Source organism: Musca autumnalis, unplaced genomic scaffold, assembly GCF_047663935.1.
Source record: "Musca autumnalis isolate F117 unplaced genomic scaffold, ASM4766393v1 scaffold_3, whole genome shotgun sequence".
NCBI classification, from domain to species: domain Eukaryota; kingdom Metazoa; phylum Arthropoda; class Insecta; order Diptera; family Muscidae; genus Musca; species Musca autumnalis.
The window spans coordinates 254366658-254375293 of NW_027411866.1; the positions used below are offsets into that span (position 1 = coordinate 254366658).

Genomic DNA, 8636 nt, shown 5'->3' on the forward strand with positions numbered 1-8636 from the left:
ATCATTAAATGGGAGTAATTGAAATGTGAAGAGATAATGAGATACCTATACTTATTACACTGCTCAACAAAATTGAATAAGTTGAATGTTTCAGACGACGTTGCAGTTGTTTCTAGATGAAATCGGCGAGTTATTTTCAAATCCGGTCCCGGGTTTTCTCCATCAGCTCTTGTTTTTGAGATATAGCTCAAAATCGGTTTTTACGAGTTTTACCCAGGCTTTCGTTATTTTCGGATACAAACAAATATTTTTTGTGGGTTTTTCGGCATTTATATATTAAGGAGATGTTGTACGATCGATACAAATCGTTTTTGAAGGGTTATGGCCGAATCAAGGGCGCTATGAACTTTATATTATATATTTGAATACTGGATTATATAGTAGACACCCTAAGCATATCCGCATTGCCATATGAAGATCCTATGACTTCCCCCGATGACGTAATTACAGCTTAAAGTACTCAAAATATATTTTTTGATATATACTCACCATAAATATTTCAAAAATGATTTGTATCGAGCGTACAACAGCTCCTTAATATATTAATGTCGAAAAACCCACAAAAAATATTTGTTTGTATCCGAAAATAACGAAAGTCTGGGTTAAACTCGTAAAAACCGATTTTGAGCTATATCTTAAAAACAAGAGCTGATGGAGAAAAATCGGGACCGGATTTGAAAATATCTCGCCGATTTTATCTAGAAACAACCGCAACTTCGGTTGAAACAAAAGTCGTGTTGACCAGTGTTATAAAACGCATGGTGGAATAAGAAGGTGTTACATCAAATCATACCAAACGTCAATATTATTCACAATAACACATTACTGTACATTGCTTGTTTACCTTCTGCATGTGATTTTATTCACAGTAATGCATTTTGACAACTAGTGTGATAATCAGCTGTTTTTCTCGTTGTACCTGTACTATTGTGCCAAGATAAAACGGTAGTAATAGTGCGTTTACATTGTACTGAATTTAGAAAATCCACTGAATTAAAGTTTTAAATAAAAGACAATAAATCCTTACAAAAGAGCATAAGCTACCAACATCAAAAATCGTTAATTTGAAAAATTCAATTAAAGTGAAGAAGATTTTTCAGTAAACAAAAAGCGAAATATAGTTTGACACTCCTTATATTTGACCATGGCTATATAAACACGTTATACATGTCCAATTTCCATGAAATTTGGAATGTGTGGTGGCCATAATACTTCTCGGCATGTGAATTTAAGGGGTTATTTCCACTTAAAAATTTTACAAAATCGAAAATTTTTGTATTGCCTTACTTTAAGGAACAGGTGGAATAGAATATGCTGCAAAAATTTCGAGTCGATCGAACAAAAATTTGTTGAGATATGAGCGTTAGAAGGAGAAAATTTATTGTGATTTGTATGTAACATCGAAGTTTTAAAAGCGGTTTTCTCGAAATGGCATTTTTGAATGCGGTGCGAACTGTAGCTCGAAAACGAATGATTCGATCTTAATATGATTTTGTGGGATTATTATATATACAAAATGCTTGTACTTAAGCGAGAAACTTTTTTTAACAATATATATATATATATTTTTTTTTTTTTTTTTTTTTGACCGATTTATGGCGAAAAAACTATCCATTTTTTTAGTTAAAATCGAAATTTTGAATTTTTGACAGTTAAATATTTTTTAAAAATGGATATTTTTAATTCCGTTTCGCTTAAGTACGAGTTTATTAGATTCTTAATGATCCTACAAAAACATATTTTGATCGGTTTATTCGTTTTCGGGCTACAATGGGCACCACAAACTGTTTTAGTAAAAACGGTGTTTCGTAGCAGGCCATTTGTCAGAACACTTTGCAATATTTTTCAACAAATAATACTCCGATAGTAGGTTAAGGTGTGATCTATCAAATGAAAACAAAATCTTCTAAACAAAATTGGCAGATTTCTTGTAAAAAAAATCATGAAAAATGTCCTTTTTTATGCTCAATAAGTGGCCATAACCTCTTAAACAAAATAATAAATCTTCTTGTGAATTAACTGCCAAAAAAAACTGTACTACTTTTTCTGATATTGTTGTGATGTGACTAAAGTGTGTAAAATATTGCAAATTATTGAACAAGAACGAAACAAATAAGCGAACCAGCATCCCTCCAAATTTATGTTCAGAACTAAAACACGGCAAATTACGTACGATAACAATACATACATACGTACAACAAAATATTGTGGTCATCACAATAATCACAATCAAAACGTCATATTTTTTTTTGTGAACACATCATAAACATCGTCACATCATCGGTAGCAGGAGCATCATTCCTATTCTTTCACATAGTATGCAGACAGACATTTTCATTCCATCCATTAATATACAGTAAATTCTGCATATGAGGAATGAGTTAATGACCTTCTAGGAGATTAATAGTACCTATTCGATTGTTTATAATTTGCCTATGAAAATCTAGACAAGTCTGTGAATATTCCAAGGGTTATGTGACATACATATGAAAAATGTTTGGTAGAAAAAATAAAACCGTCACAATACCGATGGGGTGCTGAAGTCCATTTTTAATAAAAATAAGGAGAATTTTGGGCGCGTAGCCAGCTTATGTCTGACCAAGGGGTTAAAAGTTTGACGTCAGGTTGCCTTAGAAGAAGCATAATGGAAAAGTGCAAAAAAAAAATAAAATGACACTCTCTATGAACATAATGTATTAAAAGGGCTCTGAAATCGGGTTTTGATCGACTTTTATCGCAATCAAATAATCGAAATGTCGGCTTTTCAGATGAACGTAAAAATCGGAAGATCGATAAGTCAGCTTTTGACTTCAATTACTTGATATATACCCTCAGCCAATGTGAAGCGAAACTTTTACCTCCGGACAGATCGAATGTATTAAGGGTCTCTTCAGAATTTTGTGGCCCTTTTTGGGCATTTGAACTTGCCGACAACCATTTGGACTAGGAATTAACTGCACTAAGACACAAATGTTGAACTTTTGTAGGGCAGGTACCCTTAGGGAGGACCGGTATGGGCCTTTTTAGAAGTTAAACTAAATTTTGATAAAATATTAGGAGATCCAAAGTTTGGACCAAATTGGTTGCCCCATTCAAGTGATATCGTCCTAGCATTTTAGTGAAATTTTTTTAATATTGGGGAGAAGTACCGAAAGTTGTGGACCGGTATTGCCCATGATACTAAGTTTGGATATAATATGACGAAGACCAAATGTTGGACCAAATCGGTTGAAAAGTTCGAGAGTTATCGTGTTCTCCGACCGCCACATATGGTGACATAGGGGTTTTTTACACCTTTCGGGCTGTTTTCCCAAGAAATATGGACTTGCCCCTGAAAGAACTTTTACCGTCGTAATTGAGGTAGTGAATGAAAATTGCTTTAACAAAAACCAAAGTGATTCCAGAGCAGTTCTTAAAGTGAATTTATCCAAAATTTTGTGTGAGAAGTACCAGAAGGAGTAGACAAATATAGTCCATATTCGAACCTGATATACATCTGGTAGATATATTAGGATGTGCAAAGTATGGATTACATCGGTCACTCCCTTCAAGAGTTATCGTGCGCAAAATTTTTCCGAAAATTTTTGAACTTTTTTGGGGGAGGTACCTAAAGGAGTGGACCGATATAGCCCATCTTCGAATTTAAACTATGTTTTGATAAAATATTACGAAGGCCAAATTTTGTACCGGATCGACAGATCCGTTCGGGAGTTATCTTGCGCTCCAACCACTACACAAGGTGTCATAGGGGCTTTTTGCACCTTTCCGGACATTTTCTCAGGTAGTATGGACTTGCCCCTGATGAAACTTGTAATGTCGTATGTGAAGACTTGAATACAAGTTGTTGCAACAAAAATCAAAGCGATTCGAGAACAGGTCCTAAACTGAACTTATCCGAAATTTTGTATGGGAGGTACCCGAAGGAGTGAGCCGATTGAGTCCATATTGGAACCTCTTCTAAGTCTGGTAGAAATTTCACGATGTACAATGGACAAAATCGGTTACTCCCTACAAGAGTTATCGTGCCCACTAATTTTCCGAACATTTTGGAACTTTTGTGGGGGAGGTACCGGAAGGAGTGGACCGATATAGCTCAACTTCCAACTTAAACTAAGTTTGGACAAAATATTACGAAAGCCAAAATTTGAACCGAATTGGTTCATCCGTTCGAGAGTTATCGTGCGCACCAGACAGACGGACGGACATTGCTTAATCAACTCCAAATTATCTGAAACACATTTCGTCCAAACATACTTGGGGTCTAAAACCATTATTTCGATGAGGCACATTTTGCCCGTATGAAAGTGTATATACCCTTTCTAGCCTAAAGGCTGAGGGTATAATAAAATGTCTGAAAGTCATAACTCTAGAATATATACATACGCTAGGGTGACCAAGAAGCAATTTTTGGAACTCCTATCCCCAATTTTTTTCGTTTGATCAAAAACCTTATATATGAAATTTTATGGTCATCAGTTAACGTTAATTCGTGCCAACCGAGCGATCTTTGTTCCCATATTTTATTGCCATCAGTTAACGTTAATCCGTGCCAATCGAGCGATCTTTGTTCCCATAGTATTCTATAAAGGCCGCAATTATGGTCCAATCGAAGAAAAAACGATACCAGTTCATTACCAATGTTTATCAAGTACTCAATGCTCGCTTTCATCCCAGCTCAAACAGGCAAGTCAAAACAGCACATAAAAAAGGGAAGAGGAAGGAGCGACCGGAAAAGCATTTCCAATACGAAAATGTAGCAAGGTATTCAACATTCATAAAAATCTATTTTCATCAGCCATGGAAAGAAATCAGAAAAAGGAAAGTCAAAATAATCGCAAATATGGAAGCCGCTAAAAGATCACCAAAGCACATACAGATCAACTTTAAACCAGAGTAGGCGATAACTCCTGCTTCATCAAACAAATTATCACCTTTGGAAATATTACTTCAAGACTTTAATATTCAATAGACCACCTTCGTACGATCGGATTTTGATATATTTCCAAAATGCATATTTGGCCGATTTTGGGTATTTCGGCCGGCTTTTTTACTTAAGACATTTATGGTAAAAGAATAAATAACTGCCTACGCACATTCGAATTAGGTTACACTTTGCATTTTATTCTTTTACAAGAAATTACGGAGACAGTCGCTTAAGTATCTCCCTTTTTAGATTAACGTGGGTATAACAATTCAAAATATGTTTATTACATCTAAAACTATTTATGTAGTTTCTAATTAATTCAACCAGAACATATTCATATTGAACATTTTTACATGGAAGTTTGCAAGTTTGAAATAACCAAATCTATAAAAAGCCGACTACTGGTAATCTTTATCTATTCCATATTTAGAAAGTTTCTAAAGACATTAATCAAAGCCCCCTGGAAATTCTTTTTATTTCCTTTATATTGAAACTCACGATCAATGCTAGGCTTTCAATATTGTCAGTAGTCGAATATTCTTCCTAACTAACTCCGACTTAAGCCGAAAACACATCCAACGTTTGACTAAAGTTTTGTGTCATTTCTGATAAAAGCTAAATTTTACACAAAAATTGGATGTGTTTTCGGCTTTAGAACTCGAGTAGGACTTCATTATGTTTTTATCCAGCTTCAAATCGTTCCGTTTTATGTACCCATCATTATTTTGGGGCACGCAGTTCATGAATTATATTCCTCTATAACTTTATGGCAGAACAAGGATATCATGACGTTTTCGAAATAATAGCCCCCCTTTCATTATTAATTAAACTTGAAATAACCTTATTTAATACCGAAAAATTTTCCAAAAAATGCATACATAAAAATATTCCTTTTTGATGGCCTACTTCTCAAAGACGATTCGAAACCATATTCGTTCGAGTCACAACTCAACTCCTGAAATATTTTATTCATTTTTATTTTTAAGTTATTCGAACGATGTTGGCGTTGGATTGTCTAAGTAGAACTAGCCATCAATTTTACCAATTCTAACGAAGTTAAATCATACTCACAGCAAAACCTCACCGAGGTTTGATGACACATAAAAAACAATAAAAGGTCAGAGGATAATAAATTTAACGCCTGTTTACAATGTCAAAGGATGGTGGCCCGTAATTCTTTATTCCATGTGGAAACAAAACTAATGAAAAACGCATCCTTTCAACATTCTGCAACAGGCTTTTTTACCTTCTCAAACTAAAATCGATGTTTTGGCTTGACAAATAAATAATTTCAATTATCCAATATTTTTTGTTTGTATCGCATTTAATTCCATTTATCCGATTTGGCATTAATCCTCAATGGACTGTAGTGAGAATTAAGAGCTCTGCTACACTTTCATAATTGGCTGTCATGTTGTGTTAACGATCAAAATGAGTAGCTGCTATATAAACGGTAGACGGAACGGACCGGGACCCGTCCGAGATATTCTACTATGACACAAGCATGAATTCTAACAAAACAACAACACAGTAACAAATGACATAAAAAAAATTAAATCACAGTAATGAAATATGATTATTGTTGGTGGTTGGTTTTTGTAGCACAGATTTGTTTTTCTTCTTTTTTGTTTTTTACACAAATCAGTTGGTCTTAATTTTCAAATTCGAAAATTGGTTTTTATGTAAAACTTCTTCTTCTTCTGTTTACTCACAAGGAAAATAACAACAAAAAATCACAAATTCTTAAATTATTTTTTCCAATTGGCGTTGGCCATCAAGTTGTCGTTTATTCTTGTTGTTGTTGTAGCCAGCAGCCAGCTCACTGAATTAACTTAATTATTTTTTGTAAGATTCTTTCGAAATTCTTTTCACTTGATTGTTTGTCCGCTGACACACTCTCTTCTCTGGCTGGCTGACTCGCTTGCTTATTTTTTAAGCAACTATAAGCTGCTAAATGTGTTTATTTTTTGTTGTCATTGCTTTTTTATTTTTTTGTTTTATAAAAACACTTACGTTTGTTTGACAATTGATTTTTTTGTATTTAAAAGTGGAAACAATTTAAATATACATTTCTTTCTTCTTCTTGTTTTGCTGCTTCTTTTTCTTCTCGCCAATTTGTAATCGTTTTATTTGTTTGCTATTACTTTGCACTTAGTTTTTTATGTTGTTTTTTTTTTTAAACGAATTCTTAATTTTTTATTATGTTTCACATAATTTTTGTTTCGTTCTAATTTCTAGAATTTACTTATATTTTTATACATTATAGAGTAACATTCATATATTTTTTGTGATTATATTTCTATTTAATTCTATAACTAGTTTAATTTGTTTAAAATTTTATTTTATGATGCATTTATTATTTTTTAAAGTTTGAACGCGTTCGCGCGTTACTTAAGTTCGATAAGTGTGTTATTTTGTCGGGTTTGATTGTGACTGAATTGTGTGTAAACTATTTCCATTCGTTTTACTAGAATTTTTCGTGTGTTTGATGTTACTTTGCCGATCGAACACAATCAAACATGTTGGCGGCAAAAATACGAACAAACGATCAATCACAACAACACACAACGAAATAAAAGTTTATGATTTAAAATATATTTAAAAACTGGTATAAGGTTATTATTATAACACTTGATTTTTTCTTATTTTAATTTTTACTAAATATTTTTTTATTTATAGTATTACTTCTGTTTCATCTTTCCAACATAAACATAGATAATTTCTCATCTAAAATACGCATCCAAAACATACATATCTATCATACCACAATGCACGGTGATCGCGTTGTCGCTAGGAAAATCTCTAGGTTGATGTAGACTATACGATAATGTAACATTCTTGAAGTTTTCAACAATTATTGCTCTGGATCAGAGCTGCAAGCATCTATAAATTTTTACTACGGCAACAATTTTTCCTTTGTAATATCAAAAAAATAAATAAATAAATGCAACCATAGACGTTACATTAGGGCGACAAAAAAAAACAATATATTTTTTTTGGTTGGAACTCCTACCCTCTAATTTTTTCCCTTCTTCTTTATTTGCTTATTCGATTTTCGAATGTTGGCGACCAAGATGCAAATACAGGAATATTATTACATTATTATTGTTGATCCATAATAGTTGTTTCCTCCCTCTGGTAGGCCTTCCTTCAATGTTTATATGGATAATACTTTGCAGCTGATTTCTCATAATGTCGTCCAAGTTTGCTGTTGTTCAGCAGTTCTTTTTCGTTATGTAATCTTCTTAGAACCTCATTATTTGAGATGAATTTTGTCCATTATATATTTAGGATGTGACGATAAGTCCACACCTCAAAGGCTTCCAGTTTTTTTCAAATCTACGGATTTTAAGGTCCATGTTTCAATGCCCTATAATAGGTTTTTAAGTTTTAAGTTTACATTATGGCTTGTAAAACCTTTTTTATATTTAATTAATGTATCTCTAGCCATTTTAATCCTGCAGGCTATTTCTTATATATTGATTATAGCTCCAAAATATTTTAAACTTTGGAATCTTTCCACATTTATGTCATAATTATACCCTACGCCACTATGTGGAAAGGGTATTATAAGTTTGTTTTTTTAAAAATTCATGTAACACCGCGTAATATTTGTCAGAGACCCCCAATGTGCTATACCAATCTTCACATCTCGGCGAGATAAAGCGATTTTGAGATGTGTGTCCGTCAGTCCGTGTGTCCGTCTGTCCAT

General features: G+C 33.3%; 1 protein-coding gene across 3 annotated transcripts in view; it reads right to left on the reverse strand.

Annotated features, from left to right (window-relative positions):
- wgn (Tumor necrosis factor receptor superfamily member wengen) overlaps nt 1-7393 on the reverse strand; it is a 92657-nt gene extending 85264 nt beyond the window's left edge. For 2 of the 3 annotated variants that reach the window (XM_073977958.1, XM_073977957.1), the window contains exon 1: nt 6938-7393. The gene's annotated coding sequence lies outside the window, so the exon portion shown is untranslated. Of the gene's footprint in view, nt 1-6636 lie in introns of all 3 variants that reach the window. The other variant, XM_073977959.1, reaches the window with a different exon arrangement.
- Nucleotides 7394-8636: the final 1243 nt, after the last annotated feature.